The sequence below is a fragment of the Hyla sarda genome, chromosome 2 (genome assembly GCF_029499605.1).
Source record: "Hyla sarda isolate aHylSar1 chromosome 2, aHylSar1.hap1, whole genome shotgun sequence".
Lineage (NCBI taxonomy): Eukaryota > Metazoa > Chordata > Amphibia > Anura > Hylidae > Hyla > Hyla sarda.
Window position 1 is genome coordinate 112070628 of NC_079190.1, and position 26566 is coordinate 112097193.

General features: G+C 45.6%; 1 protein-coding gene across 1 annotated transcript in view; it reads left to right on the plus strand.

Moving 5' to 3' along the window:
* The first annotated feature begins 4730 nt into the window (after positions 1-4730).
* The window catches only part of AAAS (aladin WD repeat nucleoporin), a 103523-nt gene continuing 81687 nt past the window's right edge, over positions 4731-26566 (plus strand). Inside the window, exon 1 of the mRNA XM_056555239.1 lies at positions 4731-4749. The gene's annotated coding sequence lies outside the window, so the exon portion shown is untranslated. The remainder of the gene's footprint in view (positions 4750-26566) is intronic.

A 26566-nucleotide genomic window follows, 5' to 3' on the forward strand; every position in this document is an offset into this window, starting at 1 on the left:
TTTATATAACAAAGCTATACATGTCTTGTCTTGTGCAAGTGTACCTAAAAGACAATAGGCCTCCAGCCATATTTTTGTTCTATCATTTACAGTATGAGCTGTGCAGTATACACAATGGTCTAGATTTATCAATCTGCAGATAAAAATGTACACACATTCAATAGCAATAGGTTGCTCTTGTTAAAATGTATTAAAATGTATTGTTAGGCATATAACAAGTCCATAACAGGTAAATGGTGCTATCGTTCACCATCCATACAAGCTTAGATGTACCTGGATTGCATGCCATCGTACCCCATGTATTTCTCGAATATGATCATAAAGAAAAATCTTATGTGACCGGAAAGAAATCATGCAAATAAATTAGAAATCTGCAAGAAGACCTGAATGTTGTGGTCGTGAGAAATTCACTGTGAATACATATTCATTTATACATATACATGCTCGCCACATGCAATTAGGGTGGCAGCTGAGTTTATGAAAAGAGTTATTTTGGGTAGAAACTTTAGGGAGTGCGTGACAGGCAGGGTTATAAAGTGGCAGGAGACTCATTAGGTGTCATAGACTCAGGCACATGGGAAGTCGCCACTGGGTTATGATAGACCTGTTGTTGCCCAGGCACCATGACAGCTGGGGATAAGCGGTCCATGAGAGATGTGACTTAGGAACCCATAAACTGTGAAAGCCAAGTGAGTGTTCCTTCTGCTCTGATTGAGAGAGACTGTCATGTTGGCCTAATGTTTACTACAGCAGATACGACTGGTGCCCAAAGGAAGTAAACACTACACTATAGGATATTGTTTGGGCAACATTCAAGCTTGTGCATCTCGATTAGGAAGACCTAATGCCTGCTTGCTGTTGTGACATTCTTCAGTAAAGACAAAAAAAAAACAAAAAAAAAAAACACAACCATTGCTTAAAGCAAAATGTCATGTGATTGATACATTTTATAATTCTCCCAGTTCAGTCCTCCCAGCATTGTAAACCACCCCCTGCCTTTATTTTTATAATTTTTTTAGTTTTCTACCTTGATATTGTTCTGCATCTTCTGCTGAGTCTCACTGTGCTTCACAGACTGGGAAGGGGCATTCCCCAGCAGGTGCGACATCATCTTAAGCCCTGATGGGGAAAACTTCCTCCCTCACTGTGCTACACACAGCCGAGAGCAGTTCAGTGGGAGATGGCTATGATTGTCTGAGGCCGCACCCCCCCCCCCCCAGCTCTTAACACTGAACTCGTCAATGTGTCAGCTGTGCCCAGAAGCTTGCAAAAGGAGCTGAAATATTCAGCACAATATTTAACACGATTCACCGAAGGCATCTTGACTCAACAGTCTAGTTTAGCTCAAAGGGAAAGGGAGCTGTAATATTTAGCTCTATACACTGTGCTGAGCTGAGGTCCCTGCTGCATTTCCTGACTTTTGTCCACCAGGCTGCTGCAGGTGACAAGTACCATTTAACAACACAGCACCCCCTGAAAGCTGCATTACAAACACCTTTTCAGGAGGGTATATTTCCCTGCCTCCAGTGGCGTAGCTATAGAGGTTGCAAAGGTCGCCATCGTCACCGGGCCCATGACCCCCCTGCCACTATACTATAGCCGCACTTCGGGCCCTCAGGCAAAGCCAGAGATCCTGGGCCTGAAGGGGAGGCTTGTCGCCGCAGATGCTGTGGCAGCGGCGTTGCCAGGACCAGGCCCGGCGCTAGCCTCAAACCCCCTCCTCCCCTCCCCCGCTGAGGTCCCGGGCCTGTAGGGGAGGCTTGTGGCAGATGCTGTGGCAGCGGCGCTGCCAGTAGCAGGCGCGGCGCTAGCCTCAACACCCCACCCCCCCCTTCTACCACAACTCCTAAGCACACCTAATGTTGCCGAGACGTACACCCCCCTCCTCCCCTCACCGTTTGCAGACACGCTCCTAATGCCTGCAGCAACGGCCTACGAGTGAGCGCAGGGGAGGGACTGGATCACAAGCACCAGCCTCCTCGCAGAACATCATGGCGGCCGTAGGTGAGTGAGGAGAGGTTAATTTAATTTTGGGTCTGGAGGAGTGGCGGGGGCTTCATTTGGGGTCCGGTGGAGCGGTGGGGGTGGCCAGGTGGTCGGGTTGCCGGGGCTTAATTTTGGGTCCGGGGAGGGGGGGAGGTAGGGGTCGGTGTGGATGTCGGGTCCGGAGGGGAGGGGGGACTGGGGGGGTACGTGTTGATTTCGGGTCCGGAGGCAGAGTGTGTATGTATGATGTGTGTATGATGTGTGTATGTACTGTATGTATGGTGTATGTATGATGTGTGTATGTACTGTGTGTATGGTGTATGTATGATGTGTGTATGTACTGTATGTATGGTGTATGTATGATGTGTATGTACTGTATGTATGGTGTATGTATGATGTGTGTGTATGTACTGTATGTATGGTGTATGTATGATGTGTGTATGTATGATGTGTGTGTATGTATGGTGTATGTATGATGTGTGTATGTACTGTATGTATGGTGTATGTATGATGTCTGTGTATGTACTGTGTGTATGTACTGTATGTATGGTGTATGTATGATGTGTGTGTATGTACTGTATGTATGGTGTATGTATGATGTGTGTATGCATGGTGTATGTATGATGTGTGTGTATGTACTGTATGTATGGTGTATGTATGATGTGTGTGCATGTACTGTATGTATGGTGTATGTATGATGTGTGTATGTACTGTATGTATGGTGTATGTATGATGTGTGTGTATGTACTGTATGTATGGTGTATGTATGATGTGTGTGTATGTACTGTATGTATGGTGTATGTATGATGTGTGTATGTACTGTATGTATGGTGTATGTATGGTGTATGTATGATGTGTGTGTATGTACTGTATGTATGGTGTATGTATGATGTGTGTGTATGTACTGTATGTATGGTGTATGTATGATGTGTGTGTATGTACTATATGTATGGTGTATGTATGATATGTGTATATGTACTGTATGTATGGTGTATGTATGATGTGTGTATGGTGTATGAATTATGTGTGTAAGCAACATGTTAGTATGTATGATGTGTGGAGATGTATTATGCGGGGGGATCTGGAGGTGTATATGATGTGTTTATGTATGATGTGTGTATGTATGATGTGTATCTATGATGTGTGTGTATGTATGTATGTATTTATTATGCATGTGGGGGTGGTGGCGTGTGTATGTATGATGCGTGTGTATGTACTGTATGTATGATGTATGAATGATGCGTGTATATACTGTATGTATGAATGATATGTGTGTATGTACTGTATGTAAGATGTATGAATGATGTGTGTGTATGTACTGTATATATGATGTATGAATGATGTGTGTATGTACTGTATATATGATGTATGAATGATGTGTGTATGTACTGTATGTATTATGTATGAATGATGTGTGTGTATGAATGGTGTGTGTATGAATGATATATGTGTGTAAGCAAAATGTATGTATGATGTGTGGAGATGTATTATGCTGGGAGATCTGGAGGCGGCACGTGTATGTGTTTATGTATAATGTATGTGTGTGTATGATGTGAGTGTACATGTATGTATTATGCATGTGTGTGTGTTGGAGGGGCGGGGGGTGGCGGATGGTCTAGGGAGGGGGGAAGAGGAGCATGTAGGAGGACTTATGGGTCTGGGAGGAAATGGGGGGTTGGAACAGAGGAGCTAGGAGGAGGACAGAGGGGTCTGGAGGAGGACAGGTGTGATTCAGCTAAACTGAGAAGAAACAGTATGGTACAGTATTAGTATTATTATTATGGAGGGATTATTATATTTGGAAGGTAGTGTTTGGCAGGGTTATATGGTACAGCGTATAACATGGTTATTTTTGAGGGTTTATATTCAGGGGCACAGTGTGTGGAAGTATTATATTCAGGGGTACAGTGGGTGGCAGTATTATGTTCATTGGCACCGTGTGGCAATGTTATATTAAGAGGGTACAGTGTGTGGTAGTATTATATTCAGAGCGTACATTGTGTGGCAGGATTATATTCAGGGGTACAGTGTGTGGCAGGATTGTATTCAAAGGGTACAGTATGTGGCAGTATTATATTCAGAGAGCACAGTAGGTGGCAGGATTATATTCAGGGGTAACAGTAGGTGGCAATATTTTATTCACGGGGAGCAGGAGGTGGCAATTTTATATTCAGGGGGAACAGTAGGTGGCAATATTATATTCAGGGGTACAGTGAGTGGCAGTATTATATGCAGGAGGTACAGTGTATGGTAGTTTTATATTCAGGGGATACAGTGTGTGGCAGTATTATATTCAGGGGAACAGTGTGTGGCAGTATTATATTCAGGGGGTACAGTAGGTGGCAGTATTATATTCAGGGGGTACAGTAGATGGCAGTATTATATTCAGGGGGTGCAGTGGGTGGCAGTATTATATTCAAGGGGTACAGTGGATGGTAGTTTTATATTCAGGGGATAAAGTGTGTGGCAGTATTATATTCAGGGGGTGCAGTGGATGGCAGTATTATATTCAAGGGGTACAGTGGATGGTAGTTTTATATTCAGGGGGTACAGTGTGTGGCAGTATTATATGCAGGAGGTACAGTATTTAGCAGAATAATAATGATTCATATCTTCAAACAGAGGATGAGGATCTACTGACAAAGTGAGGAGTTAATGATGTCCGGGTGTCAGACTCTGCAGAGAAGATGGAGCTGGAAGGAGTCCTGACGTCTGGACCAGATGAAGAAGAAAAGAAAAGACAACAGAGAAGACGTCACTCAGGTCACTAATATCACTGTGTATTCTCCTGACTGTCCCATCAGAGCTGTAATCACTTGTTAGTTCTGCAGTGATGATAGGTGACGATGTAGCCTAATCTGTGGCTCTCCAGCTATTGCAAAGCTACAACTCCTTAATGCCTTAGGCTCTCCAGACATGATGGGAGTTATAGCTTTTCAACAGCTGGAGAGCAACTGGAACCAAGGTGATAGGTGGGGTCCCAACAGTTGGACCCCCACTAGAAAAATGGGCTACTTATTCTAAAATGCCTGGGCATATGTTTTGTCTGTCCGGCCTTGCCTGTTAGTCACTTATATAGTTGTGTATTCTCCTGACTGTGTCTCATCAGTGCTGTAGTCACTGATATCTTTGAGTAAGGGGTCGGCCGGGATTGGAGAAGCGGGTTGTCAGGTGATAGGGGGGTCCTGGGCAAATTTTTGCACCGGGGCCCTGTGGTTTCTAGCTACGCCCCTGCCTGCCTCCACTCTATGACTCCAGGCAGCATGCACAGGTTTATTTCCTATTTTATGCTTCTATATATCCTTTCGTGTTGTCATGATATTCTTTCAAGAATGTAAGAACTGGAGAATTCCCAGTTACACACACAACCAAGTATACTGCACAATATATATACATATATATATATATATATATATATATATATATATATATATATATATATATATAGTGAATTCAGGTAGAAGAAACAGACATGGTCGCACATCTACATATTGTAATTTGATCTAATTGCTTATTAGCATAAATTCAAAAACTAACAGGTTGTTAGTATACATTTTGATCAAAAGGTACAAGCCTACTCGCCACCTCAAGGCCAAATAATTAGAGTGGGTCCCCAACGTCCCTAGCATAAAATGGCGTAGCACTGGGCGGCGACCACCACCGCCGTGACACCAGTGCCCACAGGGGGAACGACCCACTGGCAGAGCGGCCCCAATGCCACTCAAACCAGTCCATGGGTTGCACCTCCCCACAGACATGGCGCCACAGCAGCAACGGACGCCGCACAGCACCACACCAGTGTGAACAGGGTGTAAAAGCTCACCTACCATGCACTCCCAGTCAGACTGGGAGGCTGCTAGGAGAGAAAAGGCCATTGAGTAGCTAACTACTACTTATATAGGGTTGGGCTGAGGGGGTGGGGCAGAGTGCAGACACTCAGCCCAGCTGTTTGAGTGGCATTGGGGCCGCTCTGCCAGTGGGTCGTTCCCCCTGTGGGCACTGGTGTCGCGGCGTTGGTGGTCGCCGCCCAGTGCTACGCCATTTTATGCTAGGGACATTAGGGACCCACTCTAATTAGGTGGCCTTGACGTGGCGAGTGGGCTTGTACCTTTTGATCAAAATGTATACTAACAACCTGTTAGTTTTTGAATTTATGCTGAGAAGCAATTACATAGTTACATAGTTAGTATGGTTGAAAAAAGACATACGTCCATCAAGTCCAACCAGGGAATTGAAGGGAAGGGTGTAAGGGGATAAGGGAAAGGGATGAAGTTTTATAATTCTGCATAAGCATTAATGTTATTTTGTTCCAGGAATGTATCTAAGGGTGGGTTCACACTACGTTTTCTCCCATACGGGAGCGCATACGGCAGGGGGGAGCTAAAACCTCGCGCTCCCGTATGCCTTCGTATGCGCTCCCGTATGTCATTCATTTCAATGAGCCGGCCGGAGTGAAACGTTCGGTCCGGTCGGCTCATTTTTGCGCCGTATGCGCTTTTACAACCGGACCTAAAACTGTGGTCAACGGGAGCGCGAGGTTTTAGCTCCCCCCTGCCGTATGCGCTCCCGTATGGGAGAAAACGTAGTGTGAACCCAGCCTAACCCTGTTTTAAAGCTTTTAATTGTTCCTGCTGTGACCAGTTCCTGAGGTAGACCGTTCCATAAATTCACAGTCCTCACGGTAAAGAAGGCGTGTCGCCCCTTTAGACTAAACCTTTTCTTCTCCAGACGGAGGGAGTGCCCCCTCGTCCTTTGGGGGGTTTAACCTGGAACAGTTTTTCTCCATATTTTTTGTATGGGCCATTTATATACTTATATACGTTTATCATATCCCCCCTTAAACGTCTCTTCTCAAGACTAAACAATTGTAACTCCTTTAATCGCTCCTCATAGCTAAGATGTTCCATGCCCCATATTAGTTTAGTCGCGCGTCTCTGCACCCTTTCCAACTCCGCAGTGTCCCTTTTATGAACAGGCGACCAAAACTGAACAGCATATTCCAGGTGAGGCCGTACCAATGCTTTATAAAGGGGGAGTATTATGTCCCTGTCCCTTGAGTCCATGCCTCTTTTTATACATGACAATATCCTGCCGGCTTTGGAAGCAGCAGCCTGACATTGCATGCTATTCTGTAGTCTGTGATCTACAAGTACACCCAGATCCTTCTCTACCAGTGACTCTGCCAGTTTAATCCCCCCTAAGACATACGATGCATGCATGTTCTTAGTACCCAGATGCATAACTTTACATTTATCCACATTGAACCTCATTTGCCAAGTGGATGCCCAGACACTAAGTCTATCCAAGTCATCTTGTAACTTATACACATCCTCTATAGACTGTACCGTGCTACAAAGCTTGGTGTCATCTGCAAAGATAGAAACAGAGCTGTTAATACCATCCTCTATATCATTGATAAATAAATTAAACAGCAGCGGGCCCAGTACTGAACCTTGGGGTACACCACTAATAACCGGGGACCAATCAGAGTACGAATCATTGACCACCACTCTCTGGGTACGATCCATGAGCCAGTGTTCAATCCAGTTACAAACTAAAATTTCCAAACCCAAAGACCTTAACTTACCTGTCAGACGTCTGTGAGGGACAGTATCAAACGCTTTGGCAAAATCCAGAAACACTATATCCACAGCCATTCCTCTGTCAAGGCTTCTACTCACCTCTTCATAAAAGCAAATTAGATTGGTTTGACAACTTCTATCCTTAGTAAACCCATGCTGGCTATCACTTATAATACTATTATCCCCTATGTATTCCTGTATGTAATCCCTTATAAGTCCTTCAAACAATTTACCCACAATGCACGTTAGACTTACCGGTCTATAATTGCCTGGCGAAGAACTAGAGCCCTTCTTGAAGATTGGTACCACATTCGCCTTGTGCCGGTCCCTTGGCACAATACCAGACACCAGAGAATCTCTAAATATCATGAACAAGGGTACAGATATTACTGAACTTACCTCTCTAAGAACTCTTGGGTGTAGTTCATCCGGCCCTGGAGATTTGCTTACATTTATATCACTTAACTTACCTTGTACCATCTCTACATTAAGCCAGTTTAGTACATTATATGATGTGTTACCAGCACTGATCTGGCCATTGTCAGCTCCTTTTTCCCTAGTATATACAGAACTAAAGAACCCATTCAGTAGCTCCGCCTTCTCTTGATCGCCCGTGACAACCTCCCCATTATCATTATTAAGGGGTCCTACATGCTCTGTCCTTGGTTTTTTTGTAGTTATATATCTAAAAAAAAATATTTAGGATTAGTTTTGCTTTCTTTGGCCACCTGTCTCTCGTTTTGAATTTTTGCTGTTTTTATTACATTTTTACAGATTTTATTAAGCTCTTTGTACTGTTTAAATGTTATAGCTGACCCATCAGATTTGAATTTTTTGAAGGCTATTTTTTTGTTGTTTATTGCTCTTTTAACATCATTTGTCAGCCATGTAGGATTTAGTTTTAATTGTTTATATTTGTTCCCCTTTGGTATATATTTAGCTGTATAGTTATTTAGAGTTGATTTAAAGATGTCCCATTTACCTTCTGTATCAGTATTTGACAACACCTCCCCCCAGTCTATGTCCTGTAGTGCAGCTCTCAGCCCAGGGAAATTTGCCTTTTTAAAGTTATATGTTTTTGCTTTCCCCGTCTGTCTTTGTTTTCTACATTTTAATTCAAAAGTAACTATATTGTGGTCGCTATTACCAAGGTTTTCCCGCACAGTTACATTACCAACCAGCTCTGCGTTGTTGGAAATGATCAGATCCAACAAGGCATCACTTCTTGTTGGGTCCTCCACAAACTGGCCCATAAAATTATCCTGCAATAAATTTAGGAATTGTCGCCCCTTTGTAGTTTTAGCCAACCCCGGACCCCAATCTATATCTGGATAGTTAAAATCTCCCATTATTACCACTGTACCTGCCCGGGCGGCCCTCTCTATTTGTTTATGCAGCCGACCTTCTATCTCTTCAGTGATATTAGGGGGTCTGTAGATTACACCAAATACAATTTTTTTCAGTATTTCCCTCCTTTTGTAATTCTACCCACAATAATTCCACATCCTCAGAATCATCACACACTATGGCATCGTTCACACTGACTTTCATACCACTTCTTACATACAGACAGACTCCACAACCTTTTCTGTTCATTCTATCCTTGCGAAACAATGTAAACCCCTGCAGATTAACAGCCCAGTCATGCGAGGAGTCCAGCCATGTCTCAGTGACCCCAACTATATCAATATGTTCCTCCAGTATCAAGGCCTCAAGCTCCCCCATTTTATTTGCTAGGCTTCTGGCATTTGTGAACATACACTTTACATTTCCATTAAGTTTTACACATATAGTCTCACTAATGGGATTTTCAGAGTTATTGGGGTTAATGTTATTATTTGAGTTATAAGGGCTAATTGTACTATTTAAGTTATTGGGGCTAATGTTATTATTTGAGTTATTGGGTCTAACGTTATTATTTAAGTTATTGGGGCTAATGGGATTTTTTGCGTTATTGGGTCTAACGTTGTTATTTAAGTTATTGGGGCTAACGGTATTTTTTGAGTTAATGGGGCTTATTGTAGTTATTGAGTTATTGGGGCTAATGGAATTTTTTGAATTATTGGGATTACAATTTTTCGGGCTACATTTATTTTTATGGCTGGTTTGTAACCCATGGATCTCCTTATCCACTGCTCTTAACCTCCCTCCACAGGACTCCTATCCACCCACCATTATGTCCTGACCCCTCTCTAACCTATCCATCCCACTGTCTGCTTTCTTTGCTTTATTATCCTCCCCCCACTCACCTAGTTTAAATACTCAGCCACCCCTTCCAGGATTCTCTCCCCCAGCACAGCAGACCCCCTTCCATTCAGGTGCAAATTATCCGTAGAATAGAGTTTGTACCCCAATGAAAAGTCAGCCCAGTGCTCTAAAAACCCAAACCCTTCCCCCTCACACCACGACTTAAGCCATGCATTTAACTCCCTAAGCTCCCGCTGTCTTTCCTGCGATGCGCATGGCACAGGAAGTATTCCAGAGAACACAACCTTAGAGGTCCTTCCCTTCAGCTTGGCACCTAGTTCCTTGTAATTATTCTTCAAGGACCTCCACCTACCATGTATTCTGTCGTTGGTTCCCACATGGACCACGACAGCTGGGTCATCCCCAGCCCCCCCTAGTAATTTGTCCACCCTTTCCACCACATGCCGAACCCTGGCACCAGGGAGACAGCAAACCATTCGGTTGAGGTGGTCTTGGCGACAAATTATTCTATCCGTCTTCCTGATTATAGAATCCCCTACCACAACTAACTGTCTTGGCCTACCTACGTTACCATCCCCCACACTACTAGTTGAGCTGTTCCCTCGGCTGTTAGGGAGACCAGTATCCACTAGGGTTGCCATCTCTGATACTGAGGCCCTCGCATCATTGCTCAACTTGGCAATTTTACTTGGGAGATCAGAAGCAGAAGTGACCTTCCTTTTCCTTGCCCCCTTTCCAGTCCCTCTAACTACATTAACCCAGCTCCCTACTTGTGCCTCCTGGCTAGTTTCTCCAACCTCCATACCCCACTAACTGCTTTCTCTGTAAGATTGTCAATCGCCCTCAATGTTGCATTTTGCTCCTCTAGATCTCTAATACGAGCTTCCAGGTGGGCAACATGCTCACATTTGTCACAGCGGTATTCACCCTGAAGCTGCTGCTCCAGAGATGTATACATATGGCACAATGTGCACTGAAGAAAACCTCCAATCCTGCTGTCCATATCCTTGGTGACAAACAGCTGTTATTAACTATTAAGAAAAACTACTTTTATCAAGGGAGTGTAATACTTACAGTTACAGTGGGTCCTGCTTACAACTCCTGCTTATAAAACTTCTCAGATGTAACACTTAATAATACAACACTTTAGAATACAGACCCAGCTTCAGTTAGACTCAGTCAGAGCAGGGCTCACAGAGTTTCCCAGTTAGTTTTATACACCTGAGAGCAGTTAATCAATTAACCCCTCCCCCAGGTGTGCTACAGACAGGAGGGAAGAAAAAAAAATGCAAGGGCTATGCAACTGCTGGAGACACTCTGTTTGGAAAACAATGATCCACAGTATACTCAGCACATGAACTTCTGCTTATAAAACTTCTCAGATGTAACACTAAATAATACAACACTTTAGAATACAGACCCAGCTTCAGTTAGACTCAGTCAGAGCAGGGCTCACAGAGTTTCCCAGTTAGTTTTATACACCTGAGAGCAGTTAATCAATTAACCCCTCCCCCAGGTGTGCTACAGACAGTAGGGAAAAAAAATGCAAGGGCTATGCAACCGCTGGAGACGCCCTGTTTGGAAAACAATGATCCACAGTATACTCAGCACATGAACTTCTGCTTATAAAACTTCTCAGATGTAACACTTAATAATACAACACTTTAGAATACAAACCCAGCTTCAGTTAGACTCAGTCAGAGCAGGGCTCACAGAGTTTCCCAGTTAGTTTTATACACCTGAGAGCCGTTAATCAATTAACCCCTCCCCCAGGTGTGCTACAGACAGGAGGGAAGAAAAAAAAATGCAAGGGCTATGCAACTGCTGAAGACACCCTGTTTGGAAAACAATGATCCACAGTATACTCAGCACATGAACTTCTGCTTATAAAACTTCTCAGATGTAACACTTAATAATACAACACTTTAGAATACAAACCACAGCTTCAGCTAGACTCAGTCAGAGCAGGGCTCACAGAGTTTCCCAGTTAGTTTTATACACCTGAGAGCAGTTAATCAATTAACCCCTCCCCCAGGTGTGCTACAGACAGGAGGGAAAAAAGAAAAAAAAATACAAGGGCTATGCAACTGCTGGAGACACCCTGTTTGGAAAACAATGATCCACAGTATGCTCAGCACAGGAACTTCTGCTTATAAAACTTCTCAAATGTAACATTTAATAATACAACACTTTAGAATACAAACCACAGCTTCAGTTAGACTCAGTCAGAGCAATTAGATCAAATTACAATATGTAGATGTGCGACCATGTATGTTTCTTCTACCTGAATTCATATATATATATATATATATATATATATATATATATATATATATTGTGATGACTCGCTCTTGCAAATAGGTGCGGTTGCAGTATAGAGGCAAGGAAACAGTACTTTTCAAATCAAAGTTCAGTGTTTTATTCACACTTGGCACACAGCAAACTGTCTTTCAATGCAGAACCAAGGAAAACGTAACAAAAGTCCACCTGTATTCCTTAGGTGTTTGTTCACACCTGGGTCCATGCGATGCGGCATCAAGCAAGTCTTTTCCAGGCCTCCAGGCAGACTGTTCACCAGCTTTCAACCTTGGAGCAAATGCAGTGAAGAACTCCACATACAGCTCTCTCTGCCAGTGTGAGCTGCAACTAGCAAGTCCCCCTCAGCTGGTGAAACAGGTTGCCTATAAGGCAAACAAAAGGTGGCCTGGATTGTGGGGAATGGTTCCCACCCTGCACTTGGTCATTCCGAGTAAGAGCCGTCCCGGATTGGCCTTCCAGCCATACTACGGCCACAGTGTCAGACTGCATTGCAGCACAGACACTGAATAAATACCGGCTCATACTTCACCAAAGTCAGGAACCTTGGTGATACATAACCCCCATCCACCACGATGCCTTTCACCTTCTCACATACCCCCCCCCCCCCCTTTGTTCAAACCTGAGGGGGTGAACACTTGTGCAACAGTGGACTCATGATAGAGCATCGGAGTTGCCTAGCAAATGATCCGCTCTGTGTTCCACCTTGAACTTGAAATTCTGTAATGACAGAAACCACCTGATGACCCTGGCATTTTTGTCCTTGGCCTGGCACAGCCACTTAAGGGGGGAATGATCCATCATGAGACAAAACTTCCTGCCCAACAGATAATTAGTGTTGCTCGCGAATATTCGCAATACGAATTTTATTCGCGAATATTGCATTTGCATATGCGAATTTCCATTTATGCTTATTTTTGTATATGCTAATTTTCGTTTATGAAAATATTCGAATATGCGCATTTTCGCATATGCGAAAATAAAACGAGAATATTACGAATATGCGAATATTCGCGAATATATGACGAATATTCGTCCATATATTCGCGAATATTCGCGAATTCGAATATGGCCTATGCCACTCAACACTACAGATAATAGCAGAGAGACTCAAGTGCCCACTTAATGGCCAGGCACTCTCTCTCCACTATACTATACCTGTTCTCGGCCAGTATCAATTTGCAGCTGAGAAAGACAACAGGATGCTCTTCCCCGTTCACTTCCTGGGAGAGTACAGCACCGAGACCTACCTCAGAGGCATCGATCTGTACCACAAATTTGCTTTTGAAGTCGGGTGTCACCAACACCGGAGACCCACATAGGGCTGACATCAAAGCGGAAAGCACCTGCTCTGCCTGTTCGTTCCAACCGATCATGACGGACTTGCATCCCTTCAGGAGGTCTGTTAAGGGCGCAGCCACCATAGCAAAATGGGGGATGAATCTCATATAGTAACCCACCATTCCTAGGAATGACTTCACCTGTCAGGTAGTGACAGGTCGGGGCCAATTTCGGATGGCCTCTATTTTGTTTATCTGGGGTTTGACAACTCCACGCCCAATGACGTACCCCAGGTATTTGGTCTCTTCCAATCCTATGTCACATTTTTTGGGGTTAGCAGTTAACCCCGCCTTCCTAAGGGAGTCTACCACTGCCTGTACTTTAGCAAGGTGACTTTCCCAGTCTGTACTGTGGATGATGATATCATCCAGATAAGCTGAGGCATACTGACGATGTGGCCGCAGTACAATATCCATTAGCCTTTGAAATGTAGCAGGAGCACCATGTAAACCAAAGGGTAACACCTTGTACTGAAACAAACTTTCTGGTGTGACAAAGGCTGTTTTCTCTTTGGCAGCATCCGTCAAGGGCACCTACCAGTACCCTTTGGTGAGGTCCAAAACAGAAAAATACCGAACCTGTCATAGCCTTTCAATAAGCTTGTCAACTCGGGGCATGGGATATGCATCAAACTTGGACACCTCATTAAGTTTGCGGAAATCGTTACAGAACCTCAACGTACCATCTGGCTTGGGTATTAAGACTATCGGACTGGCCCACTCACTCTTTGATTCCTCAATGACATCCAGTTTTAACATCTGCTGTACTCCTTCCGAGATGGCTTGTTGCCACGACTCAGGTGCGCGGTATGGTTTCAACCGTATTTTTACCTGGGGTTTAGTGCCAATGTCATGGTGGATGATAGAAGTACGTCCAGGAAGGTCTGAGAACACATCAGTGTTCCTGCTGACGAACTCCCTGGCCTCCTGAGTCTGTGCAGAGGAAAGGCTGTCAGCAATTTTCACTGTGGCAACTGCTTCCCTCGCACCAGACTGAGGGTCGGGAAACTCCACCCCTAACAAACCTGGCCGGGGGCTGTCATCCACACTAGTTTCCCTATCTTTCCAAGGTTTCAACAAGTTTACATGGTACACTTGCTCTGGCTTCCTTCGCCCGGGCTGGTGTACCCTGTACGTCACCTCCACTAACTTTTTGATCACTTCGTAGTGACCCTGCCACCTAGCCAGAAATTTACTGTTGAACGTTGGTACCAGAACCTGATCTCCCGGGTTAAAATACCGAACCCCTGCCTGGTGATTATAAACTCTGCTTTGAGCTCGCGGAGCTGCCTCCATATGTTCCCTAACTAAGGGCAACACTGTTTTTCGATCCGTTCCTGCAAAAGTGACATACTCAACTACACTTTTGTGTGGCGTGGGCTGTTGTTCCCACACCTCTTTTGCTATGTTTAACTGCTGCCATATAGCAGTTTAAAGGGCAAGAACCCAGTAGAAGCCTGGGGCACTTCTCGCACTGCGAACATGAGATAGGGCAGCAAATGATCCCAATTTTTTCCATCTCTAACCACCAACCGATTTAACATATTTTTTAATGTTTGGTTAAACCTTTCTACCAGGCCGTCCGTCTGCGGGTGATACACGGAGGTCCGTAGCTGTTTTACCTGCAGTAACTTACTGAGCTCTTTCATTACCTTTGACATAAACAGGGTGCCCTGGTCAGTCAATACCTCTTTAGGTAAGCCCACTCGGGAAAACAACTCCATTAACTCCTTAGCTATAAGTTTGGCCGAGGTATGTAGCAGAGGTAGCGCCTTGGGATACCGAGTCGCATAGTCCAGGACTACCAGGATGTGTTGGTGCCCCCTGGTGGATTTTGGCAATGGGCCGACCAGGTCCATAGCGATCCGTTCAAATGAGACCTCGATAATCAGGAGAGGGACCAGGGGCAACGGCCACCTCATGAGTCCAGCAGCCAGTTGCCATTGACAAAGTCACCAAGGCGTTTGGATAGTCTTTTAAGTCTTTGTGTATACACAATACTACAGCCTGTCGTCCCGTGTACTCCATGGGTACCACCAGGTTAGACCTCATTAAAGTCACCATGCTACCTGAATCAATCAGGGCCACCACAATAGTATTTCCCACCCTGACCTGGCAGAGATGATCAGAGTCCGCTGCCCTGGGAACATCTGTGGCACACAGTCTCTGGGCATACAAGGACGGGCAGAGTGCGTAGTTGGTGTCCATAAGTTCCTCCCGCTGGGGACAATTAGCTCTAACATGTCCCGGTTGTTGACACCCCCAACACAGCAACGGGGCGGGGCCTTTGGGAAACACCTCCCGGGATCTTTTAGGGCTTTCTAGCCGCCTGGGAAAGGGTGGGGACCTCCTGGGTTTTACCGCCCCCTCTCGCAGTTTCATGGTGGCCTCGAACTTCTCCACCAGGTCCACCATCCCAAGGGCGTTGTCAGGGGTTACCTGGCCAATCCAGCTTTGGAGGGAATGTGGCAAATCCTTCCAAAATACATCGGCCAATAGACGGTCAAGCATAGCATGGTGACTTAGCACCTCTGGCTGCAGCCATTTTTCAGGCGGTGCAACAGGTCGTAATACTGTGGCCTGGCTGGCTCAACTGGCTTGTATTCCCACTGATGAACCTGCTGGGCCCGGACCAACACATTCACCCCCAGTCTTGCTTAGATCTCACCTTTGACAACCTCGTAGTCAACAGCCTGGTCGTCGGGTAAGTCAAAGTAGGCCTGCTGGGGTCCCGATGACAGGAACGGAGCGATGACCTCGGCCCACTGTTCTCGGGGCAACTTCTCCCTCGTGGCCACTTTCTCGAAGACTGCCAGGTAGGTCTCGACGTCATCCGAGGGGGTCATCTTGGGGATCTTCAACCGTACAGCTTTCCGGGCGTCAGGGGTGTTCCGGGTCGTCACTGCCACTTGTAGCGCCATTACATACTGCAGTAACAGCTGGTTGGTCTCCTGCTTGTGCTTGTTGGCCTTCATGAGTCCTTTTATAACAGCCTCCATTTTGGCAACACTACGGTCACTGGAACACTGCTTTGCCTTGTCTCACTGGAGAAAACACTCCCGCCGTACTGACAGTCACTTGTTGGCAGGTTCGTTGCCCCGAGCAACAACTCCAACAGGTTCTCCCAGGCTTGGTCCTTGCCAACAGCGTGCTGCAACTCAATCGCTGACCTCACTGTGTTGCCCGCATCCTCCACCAAATGTGATGAATCCTTCTTGCAAATAGGTGCGGTTGCAGTATAGAGGCAAGGAAACAGTACTTTTCAAATCAAAGTTCAGTGTTTTATTCATACTTGGCACACATCAAATAGTCTTTAAATGCAGAACCAAGGAAAACATAACAAAAGTCCACCTGTGTTCCTTAGGTGTTTGTTCACACCTGGGTCTATGGCATGCGGCATCAAGCAAGTTTTTTCCAGGCCTCCAGGCAGACTGTTCACCAGCTTCCAACCTTGGAGCAAACACAGGGAAGAACTCCACATACAGCTCTCTCTGCCAGTGTGAGCTGCAACTAGCAAATCACCCTCAGCTGGTGAAGCAGGTTGCCTTTAAAGGGGTACTCCGGTGGCCAATGTGTTTTCAGTTTCTACTTACCCTTGCAGGTGAGTTTTCTTTTTATCTCTGGTCTCGTGCTTGCTCTTTGTTTGTCTTTCTTTTCCTTTCTTTGTACAAGTGTGTCCATGTAGTGTAGCATCTATTTCCGTTTTGCCTTTATTTTAGAAACTACAGCTCCCAGCATGCCTTGTAGCCTGTCTCCTCTTTCAGTGCCCTGCCCAACTTGTTTTGCGTTGCCGCCCAGCCCTGTTTGTTGCTGGCTTTTTTTTTTTCTTTCTTTCCCCTTTAGAAATTAGTGCTCATTAGTATACTCATCCCACCCTCACTGTCAGCTTCTCACCCCACAGTCCCCACATCAGGGAATGAATGGTCAGCGGGGGGAAGTGATCATATGTGATCCGTGGGCGCTGCTCTGCTTCTCCCCCCCCCCCCCCCCCCAAAAGCAATGTCCCCAGGTTAACTGTGAGCCATTCATCCGCAGCGCGCTGTCCCCACATCAGGGAACTAATCATATGTGACCCGAGGGCGCTGCTCTGCTTCCTGACCCCCCCAATCGATGTCCCCGCATAGGATAACTGTGAGCCACAGCAGCTCCTTACATGACAGTGCGCTCAGCCTATCACCGGCAGAGGCGGGACATCGCTGCGGCTGGTGATACATTGATGGCTCTGTGACAGCATGAGGATCGCAGCAGAGGACCGTGAAGCTGTTACCATAGCAATGGGAGAACGTAGGAAGGTGAGTCAAAGTTTATTTTGTTTATTTTTGCAGCCCGGGCACAGGAATATGTCAAATTAATTAGTACAGATGTCCTTAAACTGTGAGCCGCAGCAGCGCTGTACATTCTCCCCATGTTGGGGAATTAATGATTTGTGAGTGCGGGAGCAAGGCTCCTGATCAGAGAACAGAAGCTGATCAGAAGCCCTGCGCCTGCGCTCACAATTCATTCACTCCCCGACATGGGGAGAATGTACAGCGCTGCTGTGGCTCACAGGTTACCCTTGCATGGACATCGCTTGGGGCGGGGGGGGGGGGGGGGTCAGGAAGCAGAGCAGCACCCGTATGTCACATATGACTAGTTCCCTGATGTGGTGACAGCGTGCTGCGGCAGGCAATCCATTCATTCCCTGATGTAGGGAGAATGTACAGCACTGCTGCGGCTCAGTTAACCCTTGCGGGGACATCGCTTGGGAGGGGAGGGGGTCAGGAAGGAGAACAGCACCCACGGGTCACATATGATTATTTCCCTGATGTGGGGTCTGCGGGGTGAGAAGCAGGGGAATCATGATAGTGCTGCGGCTGACATGTTACTAATTCCCACGCCATGGAGACCGTGCACCCACAAGGGGAATCATGATAGCTGATTACCCCCACGGGCGCATGGTCCCCATGGCGGGGAAGGGGATACATGTCAGCCGCAGCGCTGGGACAGGGTATTCAGTACATTGTGAGCCGAGCGCAGGGCAGGCTGACAGCGAGAGGAGACATCCATCCTCCCGCAACAATTTAATGAATATTCATTACAGGGGTGTGGAAAAGGGGCGAAACCATTGCAGGAGAAAAAAAACAGCAATGCCTGCAGCACTGACGTCTTGTTCACAACAGTGAACAAACATGGCCGTGAGTGTGGACGACAGTCAAAAGCAACCAGAAAAACTACTGAACTTTCGCCACAGAAAAGAGGTCAGTAAAAAACATATATATGGACAGATGTGTAACATGTGAATTACAAAAGTGCTCAACTCCTTACAAACATGCTAGATAACGATAAAACTGTGGTACCAAAGTACCCCTTTAAGGCCAACAAAAGGCGGCCTGGATTGTGGGGAATGACCCCCACCCTGCACTTGGTCATTCCAGGTAAGAGCCGTCCCGGATTGGCCTTCCAGCCATACTACGGCCACAGTGTCAGACTGCATCGCAGCGCATACTATACATTTAATTCCTGTTTTATTTTTTTTAAATAAAGGTAATCCTGCAGCATTGGTTTCTTCTTCCATATTCCACGCTGAGTTGTATTTTTACTGCCTGGGTGGCTGGATGCCTCGGCTAACTAACTCACCTTATTCTTGGTTTTGTTCTTGTGCAAACTTGGCCTGCAGACAAGCTGGGAGTCTTTGGCAGGCATCCCCAAGGGCTGTGGTTGTTCTGAAGTTTACCACCGCGTGGCGCCATGAGCTGTACAATGCTCTGAGGGACTAGCCAAGCCACCTCCAGATGGGGAAGCTGGGATTCTGCTCATTCTGAAATCCATATGTAAACTTTGTGTTCACCAATCTGCAAGTTCTGGGGTATGGTTTGTAGCTTTCCTGGGAAATTTTGAATAAGGATATGGGAATTCTAATTCTTCGCACACAAGTGACATAACAGATAGACATATTCTTGTTATGAAGAAAAAAATTATCTGCTGCCCATTGGCAGGACCCAGCTGACAATCACAGCCAGGGTCCTGCCGCAGTTGCTGAGACTGGGATCGGGTTGGCAGCAGTAACCTTATAGATGCCGTGATCAGTCCTGATCACGGAATCTATGGGGTTGTCAGGTGGAGGGGTTGGTGTTGGTTGCCATGGCAGCAGGTTGCCATGGCAGCAGGAGGCCAGCTGATGGCCTCCTGGCTGCCTAGTACGGCAGCCTGTGAGGTCCAGCCATAGGCTGGATTGCACAGGCTGGATGTCAGTGTAGTACTGGCTGTTATACTGTGCTGCAGTACAGATGTACTGCAGCATAGCATAACCTGTGAAAAGTAAAAAAAAAAAAAAAAAGGTTTTTAAATAAATTAATAAAGTGTAAAAAAAATTAAATAAATACCCCTTTCCCAATAAAACCCTATAATCAGACATGAAATAAAAAACGCCCAAACCTATACATAATAGGTATTGCCACTTCTGTAATGACTTGTACAATAAAACGATAATGGTATTTATCCTGCACAGTGAATGCATAAAACAACAACAAGAAAGCAGAAAAAACACCGCAAATTTTGGTCCAAAATGTGGAATAAAAAAGATCAAAAGGTAGCATGAATCGCAAAAATTGTACCAATGAAAGTACAGCTTGTCCTGCAAAAAATAAGCCCCTACACAATGGAGCTGGACAAAAAAAAAAGGGTAAAAAAAGGATTTTGTTGAGAAAAGGAAAAAGAACATAAAAAAGCTATATAAATTGGGTATCGCCATAATGGTACTGCCCACAGAATAAAAATAACATAATTTTTAGCATACAGTGAATGGCATAAAATTTTCACAAAAAATGCTGCATGAATCAACAAAGATTTGCCAGTAATATAAAGTACAATATGTCACAAAAAAACTATCTCAGAATCGCATCGCTAAGTAAAAGATTGTCAGAGGACTTAACCCTTAAAGAGACACATGCTGGATTCCAAAAATTGGGCTTGGTCATTGTTACGCCTAGCGCTCCGGGTCCCCGCTCCTCCCCGGAGCGCTCACGGCGTCTCTTTCCCTGCAGCGCCCCGGTCAGCCCCGCTGACCGGGAGCGCTGCACTGTCATGGCCGTCGGGGATGCGATTCGCAAAGCGGGACGCGCCCGCTCGCGAATCGCATCCCAGGTCACTTACCCGTCCCGGTCCCCTGCTGTCATGTGCTGGCGCGCGCGGCTCCGCTCTCTAGGGCGCGCGCGCGCCAGCTCTCTGAGACTTAAAGGGCCAGTGCACCAATGATTGGTGCCTGGCCCAATTAGCTTAATTGGCTTCCACCTGCTCCCTGGCTATATCTAATCTCCTCCCTTGCACTCCCTTGCCGGATCTTGTTGCCTTGTGCCAGTGAAAGCGTTTAGTGTGTCCAAAGCCTGTGTACCTGAACTTCTGCTATCCATCCTGACTACGAACCTTGCCGCCTGCCCCCGACCTTCTGCTACGTCTGACCTTGCCTCTGCCTAGTCCTTCTGTCCCACGCCTTCTCAGCAGTCAGCGAGGTTGAGCCGTTGCTAGTGGATACGACCTGGTTGCTACTGCCGCAGCAAGACCATCCCGCTTTGCGGCGGGCTCTGGTGAAAACCAGTAGCCTCTTAGAACCGGTCCACTAGCACGGTCCACGCCAATCCCTCGCTGACACAGCGGATCCACAACCCGTAAGCCGAATCGTGACAGTCATTAACTTATAATTAAGGTAAAAATATAATGTAGATAATACAATTATATGTATATTTGTAATATACATTGGTTAAAAAACTATGTATATTTTTGTCCCTGCAGCTATTGCCTGTGTGTCTCTATGAGGAGTCAAAATACAGGAAGTGAGGGTGGACAAGCAGGGCTCTGTGTACTGAGGACAAGCAGGGCTCTGTGTACTGAGGACAAGCAGGGCTCTGTGTACTGAGGACAAGCAGGGCTCTGTGTACTGAGGACAAGCAGGGCTCTGTACACTGAGGACAAGCAGGGCTCTGTGTACTGAGGACAAGCAGGGCTCTGTGTACTGAGGACAAGCAGGGCTCTGTGTACTGAGGACAAGCAGGGCTCTGTGTACTGAGGACAAGCAGGGCTCTGTGTACTGAGGACAAGCAGGGCTCTGTACACTGAGGACAAGCAGGGCTCTGTGTACTGAGGACAAGCAGGGCTCTGTGCACTGAGAACAAGCAGGGCTCTGTGTACTGAGGACAAGCAGGGCTCTGTGTACTGAGGACAAGCAGGGCTCTGTGTACTGAGGACAAGCAGGGCTCTGTGTACTGAGGACAAGTAGGGCTCTGTGTACTGAGGACAAGCAGGGCTCTGTGTACTGAGGACAAGCAGGGCTCTGTACACTGAGGACAAGCAGGGCTCTGTGTACTGAGGAGCAGGGCTCTGTGCACTGAGGACAAGCAGGGCTCTGTGTACTGAGGACAAGCAGGGCTCTGTGCAGTGAGGACATGCAGGGCTCTGTGCAGTGAGGCTCTGTGACATGCTCCCGGCTCACACATGAGGATGATTGACAAGCCAGTAGCCTGCACAGAGCCCTGCTTGTCCTGTCCTCACTTCCTGTATTAGGACTCCTCACAGAGACATAAATAGCTGCATTAACAGCATTTTAACAGCATTTTTTCACCCAAAAATATACACATTTTAACCAATGTATATTACAAATACACATATAATGTTATTTTCTACATTATATAAAAAGTTTTTGTTGACGACAGGTACACTTTAAGGGGTTAAAATTAGGCATGTGAGGGAAATATTGTAGTACTCAGAGGTCAATCTGCTCCCTGAAATGATTTCACTCTACTGATAGAAAGCCACTTGTGTCTACCTGAAATTGCAGGTCAGACTGTATTGAATATCTGCAGATTTCATTTTCCTAAAGTGCATAACTGATAAATGATAGCTGTTGCTTTTTAAGGGTATGTTAACTAGTACTGGATCACGGATTTAATTCTACGTATTAGATGCTGTGGATATTTGCTGATATTCGCTATTTATTTATATTTATAGCACAGCAGCATATACAATACTGCTAATACCTCTAATAATATTTATAGTGGCAGTGCACCTTCTGGAATTAAACGACTCATGTCAAAGCATCACAAGGGTAGGGTCACATTTGTCATATTTTCTGCAGCTGATTTTGACTTCAATGGATAGGAAAATGCGCAACAACAAATACAGCAGGTGTTAAACTCCTCCTAAGGGTACACATGTACGTATTGTCTGCTGCAGATTTTGCTACCCATTGAAGTCAATGGCCAGTACGGTGTCCATTTTAGGACATCGTCAGTCGTCAGCCGTAACTCCGTCCTCCGTCAGGTGAAACGGCATCCCGCCTCCTCCCTTGGACCAATAGCCATCTGTTATCAGCCACAACTCTATCCTCCTTTATGTGAAACGGCATCCCGCCTCCTCCCTTTGACCAATAGCCGTCAGTTATCAGCCACAACTCTGTCCTCCTTCATGTGAAACGACGTCCCGCCTCCTCTCTCACACCAATCGCCGTCCTCATTCAGCCACAACTCCATCCTCCGTTATCCGAAACTCGGTCGTCCAAAACACCGTCATGCCTCAGACGATTCTCCCTCAGACGCAACTTCCTGCCACATAGCAGAGCCGACGCTGCACAGCATGTATAGCAGAATCGAAACTGTGAAACTTGCACGTGTACTACAGACACTACATATGCTACAGAGTCTGTATAGCAGAGCCGACATTGAATAGCGTGTACAGCTGAACCCGTTTAGCAGTGAGCCGACACTGACTCGGCTCTGCTACACGGCAGGAAAGTTTTTCGTCTGAGGGATGACGGAGATTCGAATGAGAGACTTTAGGATGACAAAGGAGGGAGGAGGGAGTTGCGGCTGACGCCTAACGGAGATTGGCCCGAGGGAGGAGGCGGGACGCCATTTCACCTGACGGAGGACGGAGTTACGTCTGACGACTGACGATGTCCTAAAATGGACACCGTAGGGCAGCAAAATCTGCTGCAGCAGATCTGCAGCAAAAATACACACATGTGAACGCAACTTAAAAGAGAAAATATAGTGAGAGAGGAAGACTAGGCACATAGGGATATATACTATAGCTAGCCGTAGTAGAAAAAGAAAGGACATAGCACTCATTGTCAGATGTGTTGGTACTTTGTTTGTGACGACAATCACGCTCCCTCCCATAGACTTGCATTGAGGAGGTGTGACCATGATGTCACAAGGGGAGTGGCCAGTGGAGTATCCGTGGAGTCTAGAGGATTCACAGCTTTGAAAATGGTTGGGCTTCATTTAAGGTATCTGGTAGTAAGCCCAAGGGTCTCGTGGTGAGGTGCTCTGTATTTGGGCTAGATAGCCTCTATACAAATACATGTGCTAAAGTTTGGCCTACAGCAGGTACATGCCATTTACTATTAAGGTACACTGTTTTTTAACATGTTCATGGTTGGAGGGTTATTTCTCGAAAAGGGGGCATGGCTAGAAACATTTTTTCCTAATAAATTCTACTGATGAAAAAGGCTAGTTTCTGGCATAATTTTTGGTGCAAGGTAAACAAAAAAAAGCAGTGCCCTCAATGTCACAAGTGATCAGCGTTTTACTGTTTCCTGTATATATCAATAGAGAATGTATAAAATTATGAATACTAATTTTTTACTCAAGAGAGCAAATCCTATCTCAAAAACAGCATTTATCATTAAAACACTTTAATAAGAACTTTTGTTCAGTCAGTGTTTTGTAGGGACATTGATCATCTCATCATCCTCATGCTTATAGCAACCAATCAGATTCCGGCTCCCATAGAGAGGGTTACCTAAGGCCCTTTGGAAAATACAAGCAAAAACCTGAAAGGCTGCGATGTGTAACGCCTCCACATTTCCTTCACACTAGCTTTCCTCAATGCTGTTGGCCACGTTACGGCAATAAGAAAATTTGGTTTAGGAAGTTGTCTACTCACTTTGTTTTATATCCAGAAATAATACATTCCTGTTCTTCTTAGTCATACGTTAAAACCTTGAAGAAGGTCACTTGAACTTGCTGGAGTCATGAGATTATTTGGGGCCTGGTGATCTAATATTGGCAGCTTTGGCGTGTGTGGTCTGGTTCACTTTCAGTCCATAGCTAGGAGGGCTACAAAAGTACTAACTAGTAGAGGGTTTCATTTGTTGCACCCATAGTAATTGTCACCCCACACACTGGTCTATGGTATCTATTATTATTATAATTATTGATTATTAACTATTAATATTATTTAAGTTGCTGTCTTTTTTGAACCCCAGTGATAAGTTCATCATAGGGAGTCCTTCTGACCTTTGAGATTTTATTGTAATTTATCGGGGAACCCTCTAGTGAGTGTTTAATTTTCCTGCAGCGTCACCACATAAAATAATACACAGTTCCGTTGAAAATAATGGGTTGCCTGTGTATTTCAAAGACATGTTGGGACCTTCAGAGGGAAAGCCACTCTTTGTAGCTGTCCTGAATAGTGTCATCTAGTGATTCCAGGAATTCCACAAGTTTTTTCAAATACCGTATATACTCGAGCATAAGCCGAGTTTTTCAGTATGATTTTTCGTGCTGAAAACGCCCCCCTCAGCTTATACTCGAGTGAACAAAAAAAAAATCGCGTCAGGCTTACCGTTGGGGGGCGGTCCGTCCATCTTTGCCCATCTATTCTGCAGGGACTGTCCACATTCCTGTGGGGAGGGTAATCCATCCAGGCCGTCCATCTTCACCGGAAGGCCCTCTTCTCTGCTCCGGGCCGGCCCCAGACTAGTGATGCTGCATTGACACCGCCATGCAGGGACGTCCGTGCGCAGCAGACATCCGTGACATCAGGGGCGTCCCTTTACTCGGACATCTGCTGCGCAGCGGCACCAATGCAGCGTCACTAGTCCGGCGCCAGTCCGGAGCTGAGAAGAGGGCCTCCCGGTGTAGATCGACACCAAGAGTGGGGGGTTTGTAGACAACAAGAGAGGGGGGTCAGTATGATGATAGGGGTGGTCGGGATGATGACAGGGGGGTCTGGATGATGACGGGGGATATTGACAGGGGGGTCTGGATGATGACAGGGAGTTGACAAAGGGTGATGATGATGGGGAATGATGACAGGGGGTCTGGATGATGGCGGGGGATGATGACAGGGGGTGATGATGACAGGGGGGGTCTGTATGATGACAGGGGAGGATAATGACAGGGTATAGGGGGGAATATGGATGATGACAGCGGAGGGATGATGTATTTCATCAGAACGTTCCAGAATTATTTCTCTATATTAAATATAAAATCTCCTTGCAGGGAACGAGTTAAGTTCTCCAAAGGCACAAAAATAGCTCTGTGTGGGGAAGCTGGTTTATAAAAATGAATCAGAGACAGAGGCAGAAGAAAATAAAACGAAATCTAAACTGGTTTTGGAAGTCATTGCAGACGCCTCCCTTGGTCAGAAAGGAATATGAAACCAGCGATAATGCAACATTAGAGGCTTACCGCAGGAAGGGGAAAAATGTATCTGAAATATACGGAAATGGCATGACACAAAAAAGGGGAATGAGAATTAGAAATGATCTCTAATTGGTATCCTAATGGGTTCATAGGTAAAATAGCAAATGGCTCAGGGTCAAACACATTGAATTAATTTGGGGTTTTACAATGTGATAAGCTTTCCAGGATATTTCCATGTCGGATGCGGTCTTTATAGACTATGGCCCTCTCCATCTAATCTTTCCTGGTATCGTGAAGTTAATCAGCTAATATATCACGAATATGGGAAACATTCATAAGTGGAGAAAATGATGAGAAGAAGACAGTAAAGTCAACTCTGCTACAAATTTGAGACTTTTCCTAAAATTCGCAGTCTACTATGGAATGAGGTATAGAAATATGCAGACATTAAAATATAGGTGCAACCCAAAATAGGGAAAAAATTGTAGAGGAAGAAGAAAAAAACACATATTAATGAAAAATGCTACTAAACTCCCATAGTCAAATAAAAAACCACAAGAAAAATGGAGCCGTTCAAAAAAAATATTACACAAAAATACTTAATTAAGGAAATACACTGAATCATAAAAATGAGGACTCACACCACAGATGGGGGACAAAAACAGCAAGGGTGACCCCCCAGAACCCAAAGGGAGCTAATAAAACAGGACATGCATAGCTATGGTAGCATAAT